Source organism: Arachis hypogaea, chromosome 9 (assembly GCF_003086295.3).
Source record: "Arachis hypogaea cultivar Tifrunner chromosome 9, arahy.Tifrunner.gnm2.J5K5, whole genome shotgun sequence".
NCBI classification, from domain to species: Eukaryota; Viridiplantae; Streptophyta; class Magnoliopsida; order Fabales; family Fabaceae; genus Arachis; species Arachis hypogaea.
Window position 1 is genome coordinate 19,637,269 of NC_092044.1, and position 16,681 is coordinate 19,653,949.

At 30.4% G+C, this 16,681-nt stretch overlaps 1 long non-coding RNA gene and 1 pseudogene across 1 annotated transcript; both read left to right on the forward strand.

Moving 5' to 3' along the window:
* The first annotated feature begins 4,417 nt into the window (after window positions 1-4,417).
* LOC140175292 (uncharacterized) lies at window positions 4,418-8,812 on the forward strand. The gene is made up of 2 exons (XR_011865519.1): window positions 4,418-6,286; window positions 6,355-8,812. It is a non-coding gene; the product is annotated as an uncharacterized lncRNA (long non-coding RNA).
* A 2,338-nt stretch (window positions 8,813-11,150) lies between these two features.
* On the forward strand, window positions 11,151-13,145 carry LOC112708981 (chitinase 10-like; annotated as a pseudogene).
* Window positions 13,146-16,681: the final 3,536 nt, after the last annotated feature.

The window sequence follows — 16,681 nt, forward strand, 5'->3', positions numbered from 1 at the left end:
TTCTTAATAATTGCCACCTTCGGACCTCCTGACACTGCACCTGCCATGCTTCCATCTACTAAAGTTTTCTCCGATGTGCCACCATTTTTATCAACTGGCGAGTTCTACAAGGAAAAAGGCCGAGGACGCTTCCGTATAGAAATTCCACGACGTGCAGGAGTTCTGCGCGATGGAGATGGCGCAATTTCATGTTTTTCTCGCTTCCCCATCCTAATGCCAATTGATTTGCCTCCATCATCATACAAATTGGGCATTGGAACCCTTCTCGAACCAAACTTGTGCTGCTTTCCATCTTGGTCCTTCAACCCTGATGACTGGCCCATTGTGAATTTTTCCTTACGCAACACTTGTTGCCAGCCCTCTTCATCATCCATGCATGCCTCATTAACATGACCATCAGGCACGTGAGGAGCCAATGATTCCGTAACCACATCCTTCCCTTTAACAACTCCTAATTTCTCACACAAATTACAAGGATTCTCACCTAAATCACGAGCTTCTGATTCAGCCTCTTTTTGAATCTCATGATTGTTGTGTGGCATTAGTATCGGGGATTCATTATTTTTTCCATCACCAAAGGAATTTCCGTTTCCTTCCAAGGACTCCTTCTCCATGCACAATCATTTATTATGCCCATACCGTGCACAAGTAGCACAAATCAACTGTAAACTCTCATACTCCACTTCATAAGTCACACCCTCCACTATAATATGTTTAATTACAGGCAACTCAAGATTAATTTGAACACAAGCTCAGGCATATTTTTCTCTTTCTGCAAGCTTAGTGGCCAAATCTACTTTCACCGGAATCCCTATTGCAGAAGCAATTCGCAGCATTGCTTGTTCCTGGTAGCACCAAATTGGAAGTCCCGAGACTTGAATCCATACCAGCGTTGATCCAAAGGATTTTTCGCATGGCCTAAAATCCACATCCCATGCCTTTACTGCAACATAGTGACCGTCTATCAACCACGGGCCACCAAGAATGATTTTCTCACGATCTGCAGCAATATCAAATTTAACCAAAAAATATCCAAACCCCACATCCAACAAATCAAACCCTCCTTTGATGCGCCATACTATCCGAAGCTTATGCATGAGAGCGGTGTAGCCATAATGCTTATCGAGCACCTTGATCACGATGGCTTCCTTATAAGGTTCAGCCAGACAGCTTTTTGCCTCCTTGGTAAAATTGACACTTGGTGGACGAGAATCACCCTGCTTACCTGTGACCGTCGCGATACCATCCCCAGATAAAGACCCTACTAATGCAAAAGCCTTAAACTTTTCTGCACCAATAACTTATCTCGAAAAGAGACCTTGGATGGCTTTTCTAACCCCTCTCGAGAAGAACCCTCCTTAACACCGGATACACACCCACCCACGCTCTTCTCCTTATCTCTTCCGATAACATGACTATCTTCCTCACCGTGTTTCACCCTCAACTGCTCACCCCTGCTCTCTCCTTCTCTCATGCTCATTGAGTACGGAGTACGTACTCTTTCTCTGCTAAAATTTTTTTTAATAGACACTATAAATCACTTTTTTTAAATAAAAAATAAAGAGATAAATCTCTAATTGAGTATATTATGCCATTTAAATTATACTCCATTGACTTTCGTGTTTAACTGCTTACACAACAACAAACTACAAGAACTTATGAAAATACTAATGAAAAATTATCACATGTTCCGGAATACCATGTTCTTTTGTATTTATCTGATTTCCATGATGTATTTGTCTTGTAGTTGTAGTGAAGAACGTAATTTAAAGAAAATTTATTTTTGGAAGCGCAATTGAAATGACCCATTTGTCAGTTTTGGTTGTGACATTCATTGGTTGAGTTTCTAATTTTTTGGCTTGGCTAGTAATAAGACATTGAGACGTTAGCCACTATTTATTTCAATGAGAATTAAATCTTTATACCATTCTTGAAACACACGCTATTAGTAAGAATATCCTAATGTATTAATTTTATATTTCTTAATAAATCATTCAATTTTTAAGTAAGATATTATAAACATATTCACTAATCTTTTTGAAGATGATGTTTTTACTTTTCTATGGAATTTTTTTTTGAGTGACAGGTTTAAGATTTAAGAAGTTTTGGCACAAAACTACAATCGAATTATGGAACTTTTATGTATATATATGTTTTTATTTTATATATTAGATTTAGTTTTAAATTTTATTTTATCCTTCGTCATTTGTTATTTTAAAATTTTAGAAGGACAAAACTTATATATTAAAAAGTTTTGGATAAGTTTATGTATTTATTATTATGTGAACATGATATATGATGGTGTGATTTTAAAGTAAAGATTTTTCGCTTTCATACTTTAAAGATTCGGTTCATATTCGCGAAGGTTCAATATTAAATAAATATAATATTAAATTAAATGATTAGAGATAAGTAACACCTAAATTATTTAGTACGATTATAAAATGTTAAAAATAAAAGTATTACATAATATACAGAAAAAAAATACAAAGTTGAAAGAAAAAAAAGGTACTTTCAATTATATTAAGTGTAAAATAGACATAAATTTTATATTTAATTAGAATAAAATTAAAAAAATACAAGTGTGTGATCTTCTAATTTTAATTAGTAATTGAGGTATTTTTTATATATTTTTTTACTCATAATCTCATATAATGGGTATTTATTTATTTATTTATTTTATAAAATATGATAGTCATAAAATTTATACGATAATACAAATAAATTGATAGTATAATATTTTAATCCTAACTATTATTGCATAATCCATGACTTGTTTTATTCATTTTTTATGATATATTCTATCTTATCTAGGTAACCATGAATAATTTATATAATAATTTTAGTAAATAAAAAATCAGTAATTTTGTGATAATAAATACTACATACATCATCGACTAAAATAACTGTATTTAATCAAATTTGATTTTTTCTTAATCATAAATTAATTAAAAAAATATAATTCATAAACCTAAAAATTAAAAATATAATTGATTATGTAATCATATTGATAATATCAAGTTAAACTTTTAGATATATTCATTAATCCTTAAAAGAAGAATCTCTATTACACTTAATTTAAAATATTTTATTTTTTTATAAAGTCTATCGATTTTACTATATTTTTTTATTAATATTCAAAGTTCCTACTAAAATAATTTTTTAGTTTTTACAAAATATAACATACATAATTTTGATTACAAACAAAATTAAGAGCTTATCATTATTTTTTTTTATCAATTTTTAAATAAATTTTTAAGCTCATTACAAACATATTTGTAAGTTAAAAAAATTATGTGCATAAAAAAATAAATATTATAATAATTACTATGTATTAAGGTAATATATAGGAGCGGAATTATGTTATATTTTGAAAAAGACTAAAATTAATTTTATAAAAAAAGTTAAATAAAAATTTATACATAATTTGTTTAAAAAAAATTAAGAGGGGCATTGCCCCTCTTCCCTTGCACAAGATTAGAATAATCAAATATGTAATAAACAAATAATTTAATTATTTTATAGTACTATAATAAAAATTTTTATAAAAATCAAATGATATTTTTATACGCAATGCATTGCATGATTATTGTTGTGAGACTCGTTCAAAATAAAAAAATAAAAAAAAATAATTTCATTTAGTGCAGTTCAACTAAGACATAACACATATAGCGACTGGAAAAAAATAGCTTTTAAAATTTGTCTACGAAGACAAACTGACAACTTTAATTATATAAAACTTGTTAAAGAAAAAAAGATTGTATGCCTACATACACCACCCAATCTTCATGTTCATGTGTGTTTTATTGGCTAAATCTGGACCTTGAATCTTTTTATTATTATATCTAAATGGTTAAAGTGATTGGAATATCATATTTTAAGTTAGGACATGGACATAGTGAACATCTTCCAATACTAATAACCAGCCAAAAAATAACTACTAAATAAATTTTCAAATTTAAATGGGAGACTCGGGGCACTTGCCCCACTACTGTATGCATAGGTTCGTACTTGTATATATTACACAAATTAATCTCTAATAAATTTTATTATTGAATAATTAATTAAATTCTAAAAAATATCACACATATTAATTCTCTTTTAAAATTATAAAAAGATAATTTGTCTAACAAAAATAATTTTCAAAAAACAAAAATTTACTAAAAATCCAATAAATGTGATCGAAAATTTGTTGAAGATCAACTTGCTGGTGGTGGAAAATAAAAAAGAGGGACCCATCAGCAAAAAATTCCGCACTCTTTTAAATTTGTGATAAAATAAGTAAAAAAATTTGAATTGATAAACTCCTCTCCGGAGTGCTGGTGGAAAATTCAGTCCAAAGAGGGACCCATCAGCAAAAAATTCCTCACAGCATTTAGCACCTTATAATGTTTATAAATAACCATTAAACAAACACATAAAAAATTCAGAGAACACCATTCATTTCTTCTTTTCCTTCTTCAATAGCTTCATAAAATCCTATCTTCTTCTTTCTCTTATTGTTCTTCTTCTCTTCAATTATCAAAGCCAAGCTTGATCTCCACCCTTCAGACCTCAACGCCTTTAGAACTCTCCAAAGAGACCTTAGTCTCAATGCACTTTTAGTCAACGGTCAAGGCTTCCACCCATGCACCATCGATGGTGTGTGCTGCGACACCGCCACAGCCACCTACGTCCTCCGCATCACGCGCCTTGTTTTCACCTCCAAGAATCTCAATGGAACCCTCTCTTCCGCCATTGGACACCTCACTGAGCTTAAAGAACTCTCTTTATCTGATAACCACCTCGTTGACCGCATCCCAAACTCCATAGTCAACCTCAAAAAGCTCGAAATCCTTGACCTCCGAGGCAACGGCTTCTCCGGCGAAGTCCCGCCTCACCTTTCTTCGCTTGCAAGGCTCCGAGTCCTCGATGTCTCCTCCAACAAACTCTCCGGCAACCTCAACTTCCTCAAGTATTTTCCGAACTTGGAAAAGCTAAACGTCGCCGACAACCTCTTTGTTGGTCGTATCCCAGTTTCTATTCGCTCGTTTTGGAACCTCAGACACTTTAACTTCTCCGGCAATAGTTTCCTCGAATGCTTGACGCAATAATTTGAGAGGTAATGTCTCTCGAATATCACTAAAAATATTTTTTTTGAATTTATCTATCAACTCATTGTCTGTATCATTTCTCATTTTTTTACGTCACAAAATAAAAGAAAAAATAATTTAAAATATTTAGATCTTTATCGTAATTTTTTATCAGAAGAAGTTTCGAATTGTTGGATACATTAAAATTATTATAATATATTAATTTAAAAGATAATAATTTTAGAGGTTAAATTTTTTATTTAATAACTATTTTATCCAACCTCATTTTATTTAGCCTATTTAATAATAGATTATGTAAAAAAGTGCTGTTTCATTAAAAAATTGTAAAAAGTTTTGTATTATTAATTTAGGTGAAAATGAGTTTTCAGTATTTATATCAAATTTAGTAATAAATAGTAGATATATGTTTTTGAAATTAGAACTTATGATTGTCAAAATAATCTATATTCCAGTAAAATAATATTCTAAATACTTCACAAGTTCTAACCGTTCTAAATTGTCCCACCCAATTTGATATAGCTCCTGAAAACTCATTTTCAACTAGATTAAAAATACAAAATTTTTCACAATTTTTTAATGAAATAGGCACTTTTTTAAATAATCTATTATTAAATAGACTAAATGAAATGAGGTTGAACAAAATACCTATTGAGTGAAAATTTTGATCTCTAAGATTATTGTCGTTCAAATTAATATATTGTAATGATTTTCAATGCATCTAACAATTCGAAACCTCCTCTGATAAAAGATTACTAGAGAAATCCAAATATTTCAAATTATTTTTCCTTTGTCTTGTGACATAAAAAAATGAGAAATTGACCCGGACAAATATTTGTTAGATAAATCTAAAAGAGTAATATTTGGTTATATTCGTGGCATATTACTTATTAAATTATTGCCATTCAACGATTATACTTTGGAATTAAGCAACACATTCGAAATGTTGCTATTGATTGAATTGTTATGTAAAAGAAGACGCTGAACTTGATCAGAAACAAACTTCAAGAACTTTTTAATTAGTTCCAATAAAATTCTTGAGTTCATAATGGTTAGAAGTGGCAGAAAATTTTGTGTATATATCCATGAAAGAAGTTTGGAGCTCATAGCATCTAACATCAGAGTTTGAAGTGGAAAAGGAGAGATCCATTAAGAATCAAAGTCAAAGATCAATGATTGTTGAGTTCACTTGTTAGGTAATACGATTTGTCAACATTATTACTATAAATAAGATAAATCTTTTGATAATGGAGATTTATTGGAGGTGGAAGTTTCGAGCCCTCTTGCTCATCACGGATGTCATGGAGGACCGTACTAACGTTTAAGTGTGAGAAGGTCCGTGACCGTCTTCCGTAAGTAACAACTCTTCTCTCTAGCACCTAGATCTTAATTTCTTGTGTTAGTTAATTAGGATAATTTATATTTTATAGTTAGTTGTTTGTATTTAAGTGTGTAAAATTCATTTTTAAGTGCTTTTTGCATGATATATAGTTGCTTGTAAATATCTCTAGAGCTTTGTACATATTTTGTTTATCCTTGTTGAGTGATTGGATGTATATGAATTAGATGAATTATTTTTCATCCAACCACTTCTTACTAGGACTATTTGGTTGAAGTAATGAATTTTTCCAAGAAAATTATTTTAGGGCATTTCATTAATTTAAATTAAAATTTTTATTGAACTTGTTTGAAGAAATCAATTTTAAAACATAGTTTAGAGCTAGAACATATAAACCTAGTGAGATTTTGAGTCTAATTGATTGGTTGCATTTCTTCAACCAATATTTTATTTCGGTGTGTGTTGTTTTCTCTAAGATTGTAATCTTTGACTTGCTTAATTCTATATATCCGTTGTTTAATGTATGAATGTATTTATGTGATTGAGGCATTTGTTTCACTAAAGTTTATATACCCAAAATAGCCTTACCCCTTTTATCAACCCTTGTAAACCAATGTTGAGCCTATTTAACCCTCTTTGTTTCTTATTTTAGCACATCACTAACTCTAAATGAAAAATAATAAATGTCCTTCATTTGAAGCTTTGGTTAACTTAAACTAATGAGAGTGTGCATGATCTAAGTGGGAAAATTAGAGTTGGGAACATTTGGTTGGGTGAATTGGGTATTTTATAATTCTTGTTGAAAATTTTAAAAAATTGGATACATATTCATGTATTCAATACTTAAATCATATGCATTAGTCTCTTATGTATATAATAATAAAAAAATCAATAAAAAAAGAAAAAAAGAAAAGAAAAAAAAAGAGGACAAAATATCCCAAAATAAAGTAGTGATAACAATGTATATGTATTGTGTTTAAAAACGGGATGCATGAGTATGTAGAAAAAGATAAATAATAGATAGTTAAGCTTTGCATTATGGTTACATGGTTGTCCTAGGTTAGGTGGAAAGTTTAGGTTAATAAAAAATTTAAATTCTAGTCTGCTTGACCAAATACAATCCTACCTTGCCTCTAACCCCATTATAACCCTTGAAAAGTCCTCTTGATATGTGTATCCATGTATTGAATATATGTTGACTGGTAGAAGAAGAACAAGCCTTAGAAAGCAAGATTAGAAGAGAATTGAGAGAATTGACCCTCAAACACTAAAGAGATTAGAGTGCAAACACTTCTAGTGACGGTTCAATGCTCAATCCTATGTTCTCCGCTTTCACGAGCTCTCATCTTACAAGTTTATTTATACTTTAATTTGAGATTTAAATTAGTGAAATTTGTTGATTATCATACTATTTTAGCCCTATGTGTTTATATATGTTCTTGGAGATTGATTTATTTTTAATTTAATCAAGTGAGTAGAAGCATTTTGCATTAGTTGCATTCATATAGATAGGTTACATTTCATAAGTCTTACCATTCCCTTTATTCTTTTGGTCTCTAATTTTTAGTATGAAGATATGCTAATATTTAAGTGTGGAAAGATTGATAAACCACAATTTTATGATTTATTTTGGATTGAATTGAGTGGATTTTATCAACTCTTTTCACACTTATTCATATAAATTGCATGATTTTATGATTTCTTCCTAATTATGCTTTATAGTTGAAGACATGCTTCTAAGGCCTTAAAGATGCTAATTTTTAATTCTCTTCTATTACCATTCGATGCCGTGATGCGTTTGCTAAGTGATTTCAGGGTCTATAGGGTAAGAATGACTTAGAGGATAGAATAGAAGTATGCAAAAGTGGAAAGAACACGAAGAATTGAAATTTTGAGAATTTGGTGCTCGTGTGTACACTTGGCTCACGCGTATGAGTGACTTGTGCAAAGTTCGACTGGCGCGTACGCGTGGCTCACGCGTATGCGTGACATGTAGCGCGTGATTTCCTTAAAATTGCACGTGTCAGCGATTTCTAGACTTTTATTGGGCCCAAATCAAGCTAATTCTGAATGGAAAAAGACCAAAAGTTGAAGGGAGAATGGAGGCAACCAAGCATACACACATTTACTTACTTTTTAGCTAATTTTTGTTCATAGGTTTCTAAAGAGAGAAACTCTTCCTTCTCTCTAGGATTTAGTGCACTTTAATTACATTTTGTCTCAGTTACTCATTTGGATCTTATTAGACTTTTATTTTGTTGCTTGAATTGTAGTTTCTATAGCTTAATTTTACTTGGAACCTTGTTGACTATTCTCTCTTATTTTGTTGGTTTATGGATCTTGTTAATTTTAAATTTCTATTAATGCATTGAAGTTTCTATGATTTATATGTGTTAATTGAGTTGTGATTATTGCCAATTAGTAGTGGGTAGATTTAATTGCATTTAAATTTCTCAATTAGATGATGCTCTTTTTGCTTGTTCTCCAAGTGTTTGATAGAATGTTTACTTTAAATATGGAATAGACTTCTATTCTTGGTTTTGGGGTTGAGTAATTAGAGACTCTTGAATTGTCAAAATCAAATGTTGATTGGTAATTGATGATTGCTAGTTGACTTAAATGCCACTAAATTTAATCTTTCATTAGGATTTGATTAGGACTTGTGGACTATAGTTAATTGTGCTTACTTGACTTTCCTTCAAGTGTTAGAGGATAACTAAGTGAGAACAATAGATAATTATCATCACAATTGAGGATAACAATGAGGATAGAAATTCTAATTCTCACACCGAACTAAGACTTTTTATATTAATTGATTCTCATTCCCTTTTGTTAGCTTTGATCACTTAGCTTTTCTAGCCTAAGTTCACATTCATTATGCCTTTGTTAATGTTATCATTTCATTGCATGCTTGTTAGTTAGTTAATTTTTTAATTGGTAATTCTAATCGTCCCCTTTTAATTGTTACTTGTTCATTGTCATTATTTTTTTGTCACTTTACTTTTTTCGCAAGCAATTCAAAACCCCCCATATTTTTCTAACCAATGATGTGCATTCAATTGCGAGTTTTAGGAAAGACGACCCGAAATTCTATTCTCGATAATTAATTTGATTATTGTGATATTTTTCTAAATTTTGATTGGGAATCACTTGTCAGTTTAGACTATATTTGCACACTTAAGTTGAAAATTCTTTGAAAATTTCTAAGTCGGCATTTATCTCCCGTTATGGATACCATGACAAAGAAAAAGATTAATATCATGTTCCTACAAAAAATAAAATATATTGGTATGAAGCTGAGAAGTTAGATACCTTCGAATTCAAAATTTGATATACAAAAAATGTGAAGAATAGAAATGGAATAAGTATTATCTTAGATAAGCAATAAAAAGACGTGAATAAAAATAATTTTTTGGACAATGAAAATTGAGCTTTGTGACTTTGCCAGTAAGGTCATCACAATAACTCTTTTTCATTGGCAACAATTTTATTTTTTCAATGGACCATAAAAAAAGTATGCTGGAGAGAGATCAGTGACTCCATATTTAAATTTGAGCAATGTACTCTTATCCTTTTTGTTGCACTGAACAACTTTGGAAGGATACATGCTTTTACATAATAATAAAAAAAAATAAAAAGATTTGAATATGGTATTGAAAAGAAGAGGAAGTAGCCATATTAATTTCACAACAAAAAGATTGTGGTGATGAGTGGAAATATGTATCAAGAGTTCCCTTTAAAGAAAATTTATTATAAAGGTGGGAAACATGTGCAATATGAAAAATTCATTTAACTTCTTCAACTATATCGTTCAATCTCAATTTTAATATAAGAAAAAAAAATGTTAAGGATGTTACAAATAAAAATTTTAATAAACAATATTACATTTTAAAAATTTTCAATACAATAAAATGTATGGAAAAATGCTAAAACGTTTTATTTTACCTTCGTTAACTAATGCCGAAAGTCCAATCCCATTTTCCTCCATTCATGGACTATGTCAATGTGACATGATAATGATGGTTATCAAGAACTTAAATTTTAGTACAACTGGTATAAAAAAATATTGAAAGTAATAGACAGATTTGAGAAGTGAAATCAAATTATACATGAATTGAAGGATGACTCTGAAACATCTTATTAATCTCTTCCACCTCCACAATGATATCACACACTCCAATTCATAAATAAAAACATCATTTTTTATGCATCTTTTAATAATTTCAAAGTCTTATGTTTAAGATAGGAGGGCAAAGATAACAACAATATATTATGGAAGCTTCAGAAAGTCAAAACAAGTTTAGTCATCATTTTATATAAACTTGGAATGGTCCTCTCAATTTAATATGAGAGAAGGATTCAAAACTGAACACATTTCTTTGATTTTCATTCAAGTTCTCTATTATGTTACAAATTTAATATCAACAAATTAATAACAAAGCAATACATTATGAAGCAGCTTGCCAAGTAGGAACACACTAAATGGGTTTCATAATAAAGTATGAACATATAATGCGTTAGTGAGTAGGACAACATAAACCGTTGACCTTTGACCCTCCACGCCCACTAAGTCACCACCGTCTTTTACCTTTGAATATACGAAATTTTTATGTAGCGTTGAGTATTGATTATTGAAATTGTACATATATAAACCTTAATCCTATCTCATATCATTCCCACATAAAAACCTAACCAATCTTTGATAACATAACATCCAATAACATGACATTATTCTCATTCTCCTCACTCTGCCTCACAATTTTTGTCATCTATTCTTCTTTAATTTATCTCTATCTGCTGAATCACGTGTCTCACCAATTGCACCAATCTCTTCTCTTATTAGCAAAACCCTTTTCGACTCAATTTTTTTACATAAAGATGACAATGCTTGCCCTGCTAGAAACTTTTACACTTATGAATCCTTCGTTGAGGCAACCTCGAGCTTCCCGCGTTCGGCTCGACCGGATGCTCGGCCACACGGAAGTGCGAGGTTGCCACATTTCTTGCACAGATCTCACATGAAACCACAGGTGGTTGGGCTACTGCACCTGATGGACCATATGCTTGGGGGCTGTGCTTCAAGGAAGAAGTTAGTCCTCAAAGTGATTATTGTGATTCCTCCAATAAAGAATGGCCCTGTTATGCTGGAAAGAGTTACAAAGGCAGAGGACCAATTCAACTTTCCTGGTATATATAATATATAAATCTTTCATATTTGCATGTTCTTACATCCATAATATTATTTGCACCCCAAGAAAGTTATGGTCCATTTACATACTCTTCTATGTTCTTATTCATCTAATATTTTTTCATCTTTAAGTAAGATAAGTATATATGCAGTTGATTTATCAATTATATTAGTAAAAGTAGTATTAAAGACAGTATATTTTGTAATTTATAGTTATTAATTAATTATTATTAATATTTTTAATGATGTGAGATTACATCTAATTTAATAATATAAAATTATATATTTTTATTTATAGTTAAATTTTGACTAAATTTTAATAAAAATACTGTCTTCTCAGATTTTCTCTATTAATAATTAAGTTTCTTTTTATCTTACTTGAGATACTCTGTTCAACTCACTAATAAATGCCAATTTACTTGACAAACAACATTTTTGTTTCTATATTATTATTTTGACCACAGATGTTTACTTAATTTGACCATTATCTTCTTTACTAAGTGAAAATTCAGATATATAGATAATTTTATGTGAAATTGATTAGTTTAAAGTTATTAAATAATAATTTAGTCAAATTTATTAAATTATTTAATAACTTTTAACTATCAATTTTACATAAAATTAATTGTACTTGAATTTTTACTTTTTTAAATAATACTAAAAATAAAAATAATATTTACTAATAAAATTAAATTCTTAAAAAAAACACAATCATGTGCATTTTTAATTAAATATTGAATTTAATTTGTATATATTATTAATGTAAAAAAATTTACACATAATTAATTGTATATTACTATACTAATAAAAATAATTAATTTTTATATTGTTAGTGTGTCAAAATTAAAAAATTATTTAAATATATAAATATTATCAAATAATCTGTTTACATTATTAGCGTGTTAAAATTAAAATCCTTATATATTTATTTTTTAATTCATGACAAATAAAAAAAGACATGTGAATAAAACTCTACTATATTATTGGGGGATTGGATCCTCAAAATTTTCAAGTAATCTGCCATTTGTGCCAAGTCTCAGCTGCGTGATTGCGTGATTGTTTAGATTATTATTCAAATGTGAAAAGCCAATTGTTGCATGGTTGTACTTACTCTTTCATTTTATTGTCTTAGGAATTACAACTATGGGCCAGCAGGGAAGGCCTTGGGATTCGATGGCCTTAAGAACCCAAACATTGTGTCAAACAATTCAGTAATTGCATTCAAAACAGCACTCTGGTTTTGGATGACAGAGCAGAAACCAAAACCTTCTTGCCACAACGTCATGGTTGGGAATTACGTGCCAACAGCATCTGATAGAGCAGCAAATAGAACCTTAGGGTTTGGGTTGGTTACTAACATAATCAACGGTGGACTTGAATGTGGAGTTCCGGATGATGCAAGAGTCAATGATCGGATTGGATACTTTCAAAGATATGCTAAGTTGTTTAATGTAGATACTGGACCTAACTTGGATTGTGCATACCAGAAATCCTTCTAAGCTTATATAATTATATTATTTTTGGTGTATCCTTTCTTTTTCTTTTATTTTTATAATTTTATCTCTTGATAAATGGTCAAATTTATTTTTAAAAGATTACTCATTTTTTAAATTAGTTTCTGAATTTTTTTTAATCAAATTCGTCTTTTAAAGATTTTAAATTGGTTGCATTAGTCCCTTCACTTCGAATGCTCATGGCGTCAAAATTTACTAATATGACACTTTAAGGCTTCGTTTGGTTACTGTCTTCAAAATATATATACCAAAACACAGACACAGATAGACAAAATTTTTTTAATGTGTTTGGCATCAGTGTACAAGAACAACAATTTAATTCAAATGTCCATTTTATCCTTATTAGTTCTCTATCATCATCTTCCACCAACATTAACACTGTCACCACTATAGCTTTCTACCACCACTACTGCCACCTACAATTTTTAATTTCATCGCAAAATACTATCTTTAACTTTCATTTATTCATTAGTTTAGCAATTCAATTTTCTCATAAAAAAACTGAAACAGATTGAAATAAATAAAAAAAAAAGAACGAAAATGAGAAGACAGATCTCAAGAATGATCGACTACTATTTTGGGCTTTCTTAATTTTTTTCGCCTTTTTTTAATGAAATTGATTCAAGTAATAGTGGAGACGAGCAGATCTGAGCAACACCTGATGAATGTAAACGAATAAATTTGACCGAAAATGATGACCCATGGTGGTGATAGGCGCGACGGTGTGAAAAGAGAAAAAGAGAAGATGAGGAAGAAGAAAGAAGGGGCGTCAATGGTGGCGACCCGTGGTAGCGGTATGGAGGGGCACAACAACGGAAGGAGTAACAGAGTGATGGGTGTGGTGATGCGAAGAGAGAAAGAGAGAAGGAGATGAGAAAGAGAGGAGAGGCAATGGCTATGGCGGTGGTGTGGAGGAGGGACATAGTCATGGAAGAGGGAGGATGGAGGAAGAAACGTGGAGGTTGAAAGAATTTTAGAGTTAGAAATACAGAATAGAGAAGATAATAAGAGAGAAAAAGGGGAATTAGGGTTAGATTAATTATGAACATAGTTGTAATTTAAAAAAAAAAAGAAGGGATAAAAATGTAAAATTTTATGTCTTATAAGTTGTGTCTCAATATCTCAGTTTAATGGAGAGACACTAAAAATATGTATTTTGTGTATACTTGTGTACCACCATGTCCATAATAAATTTGTGTCTCAATAAACAAACAGTAGACATATGTCACCGTGTCTATGTCTTTAGTGTCCAGGAACACCAACCAAACGCACTCTAAGTGACGCTACAACATACATCTGACAATCTTAATTAGGTACTAACATTATAAATTTATGAAATTAGATCAAATCAAATTCAATTTAAAAAATTTCAATGTCTCAAAGTCTTGCTCAATTTAGGGTTGATTTGATCTAATTGTATAAATTTAGCATGTTAACAGTCAATTAGAATAGCTAAGAGTATATTATGGTCAATATAGTATTACTTAACGTGCCACATCAACAAATTTTAACATCATCAACAACGAAAATAATAAAAGGACTAATATAACTAACTTAAAATTTTTGAAGGACGAATTTAATTAAAAAATCTTTTGAAAATCAATTTAAAAAACGAGTAATCAATTTGAGCATTTACTCTTTAGCTCTTGTTAATTATCATCCCTCCAGAAAAATGTTGTAGCCTAATAGACACCATTTGTAATTTGTAGTTTATTATGAAATAAATCTTATAACTGAAATTCAAAAAAAAAAGTTACGAAATTCACATACAATAAAAAGAAAAAGTATTAAAATTGAACGGATATTAAGTAATAGCTATTTTTAAGCATAAAAAATTCAAGTGCCGATAAATTTATCAATAAAAAAAATAAATTTAATGTTATATCCATAAAAGATAAATTTTGATCGACAAAATTAATTTAACTCTAAAAAATTATTTAAAATTCTTAAATTATCCTCTATCCTAATCTAATCCATTTGCCAATTCTAACACAAAACTTCTGCTTCTCGTTATCATAAGAAACTAGGGAAGTACATGATTCGATCTGACTTGAAGGTTTGGCTTGGACCCGAATACTTGAGGGTTAATTTGGTGTAATTTTATTGGGTCTAGGACTCGATAAGGATCTCGAAAATAAACTCGATCATTATTTAGGATTTGGTCGGGGTTAAGGTAAATTTGGCTTCACTTGACCCATGTGCATCCTAGGAAAATTAAAAAATGTATATATATTTTAAATTAATTCCAATATTATGTTATATTAATTATAAGCTTATTGTTTTATTTTTAATCACATTTGTTGAATTAGAAAATAGATCAAAGAAGTATGAAATTAGAATTCATGGACAAATTCAAGTTCAAGTATGGTTATCAACTTCTCTGTAACAAGTATTTTTTTTCTTCTTTATAAATGAGTGTATCATAATTTTTTGACATAAAATTTATCAAGACCCAGACTTCACCCGGTGTCGAGATTCGATTTTAGTGTGGCCCGAAAGTAGTGTGATTTCACCGGGTCTAGAGTCGGGTAAGAGTCCCAAAAATAGAGTCGGATCTCCATCATTTTCATTTGTGAAAAAGTCCACCCAGATTTTGTGAGACAATTCTAAAGTAACATGTCCTACAAAGAAGAGAGGATTGCTTCTTTTGTCAAGGGTCGCACTATTATTCTTGACAAATACCATCTCAGCAAAGCCCTAAATTACCAAGAAAAAAGGGATCAATGTGTTCAGCTCTGGTAAGTGGGATGAGTCTTTAAATGTGTCTTACTTTGACGTCCTAAGGACTGTCTGTGTCAATATTCTTCTTCTTGAAGGGACCACTTCTACTCATAATAAATCTCTTGGTCCAGTCCGTGCCTAATTGCACAGGATTGTGAATGACATCATTCTTTCTCAAAGTGGCTCTTTTCAACGAGTCTCATTTTGTGATACACTGGTTATGTTTACTCTTCTTTCTAAAATTTTCATTTCATTTGCTTATTTATCGTTGAAGTACATGCATACATGTGTTAGTTCGAAAAATGATTTACTTTATGCCATGCTGCTCACAAAATTTTTTTAATATTATAATGTTAATTTTGTGGCAGAAATTTTTAAATAAGTTAATTCTTACATTAAAGGGGTGGTGCAGTAAAAAGAACAGCAACCAAGTGTAAAAGCACCGATGAGAATATTGAAATTCCATCTCAATGTCATAATCCATTGATTCTTAATTCGAACTCAACCAATATCCGAATCATGACTGGTATCATAAAAGACGTGCTCCAAGAATTTGTAAATCTGATAGATCTTTTCATCAACTTTGGGGCCGAAAGGAAGAGAGCTGAAGGCATAGAGAAAACTGCGCTAAAAAAGACTAAAGGCCGCATTCACATTCTAAGAAATTATGTGGAGGAAATTAAAGCTGGGTGTATCACCACTGACAATAAAGATGAGGATGAAGGCTCCGATGACTCCAATTCTGATGCCTAGCTTATCTCATCTCTGATTTGGATAATTTCAAACAATTTCTGTTTTTGTTTTGAGCCTTTTTAGTTTTATTTTGTTT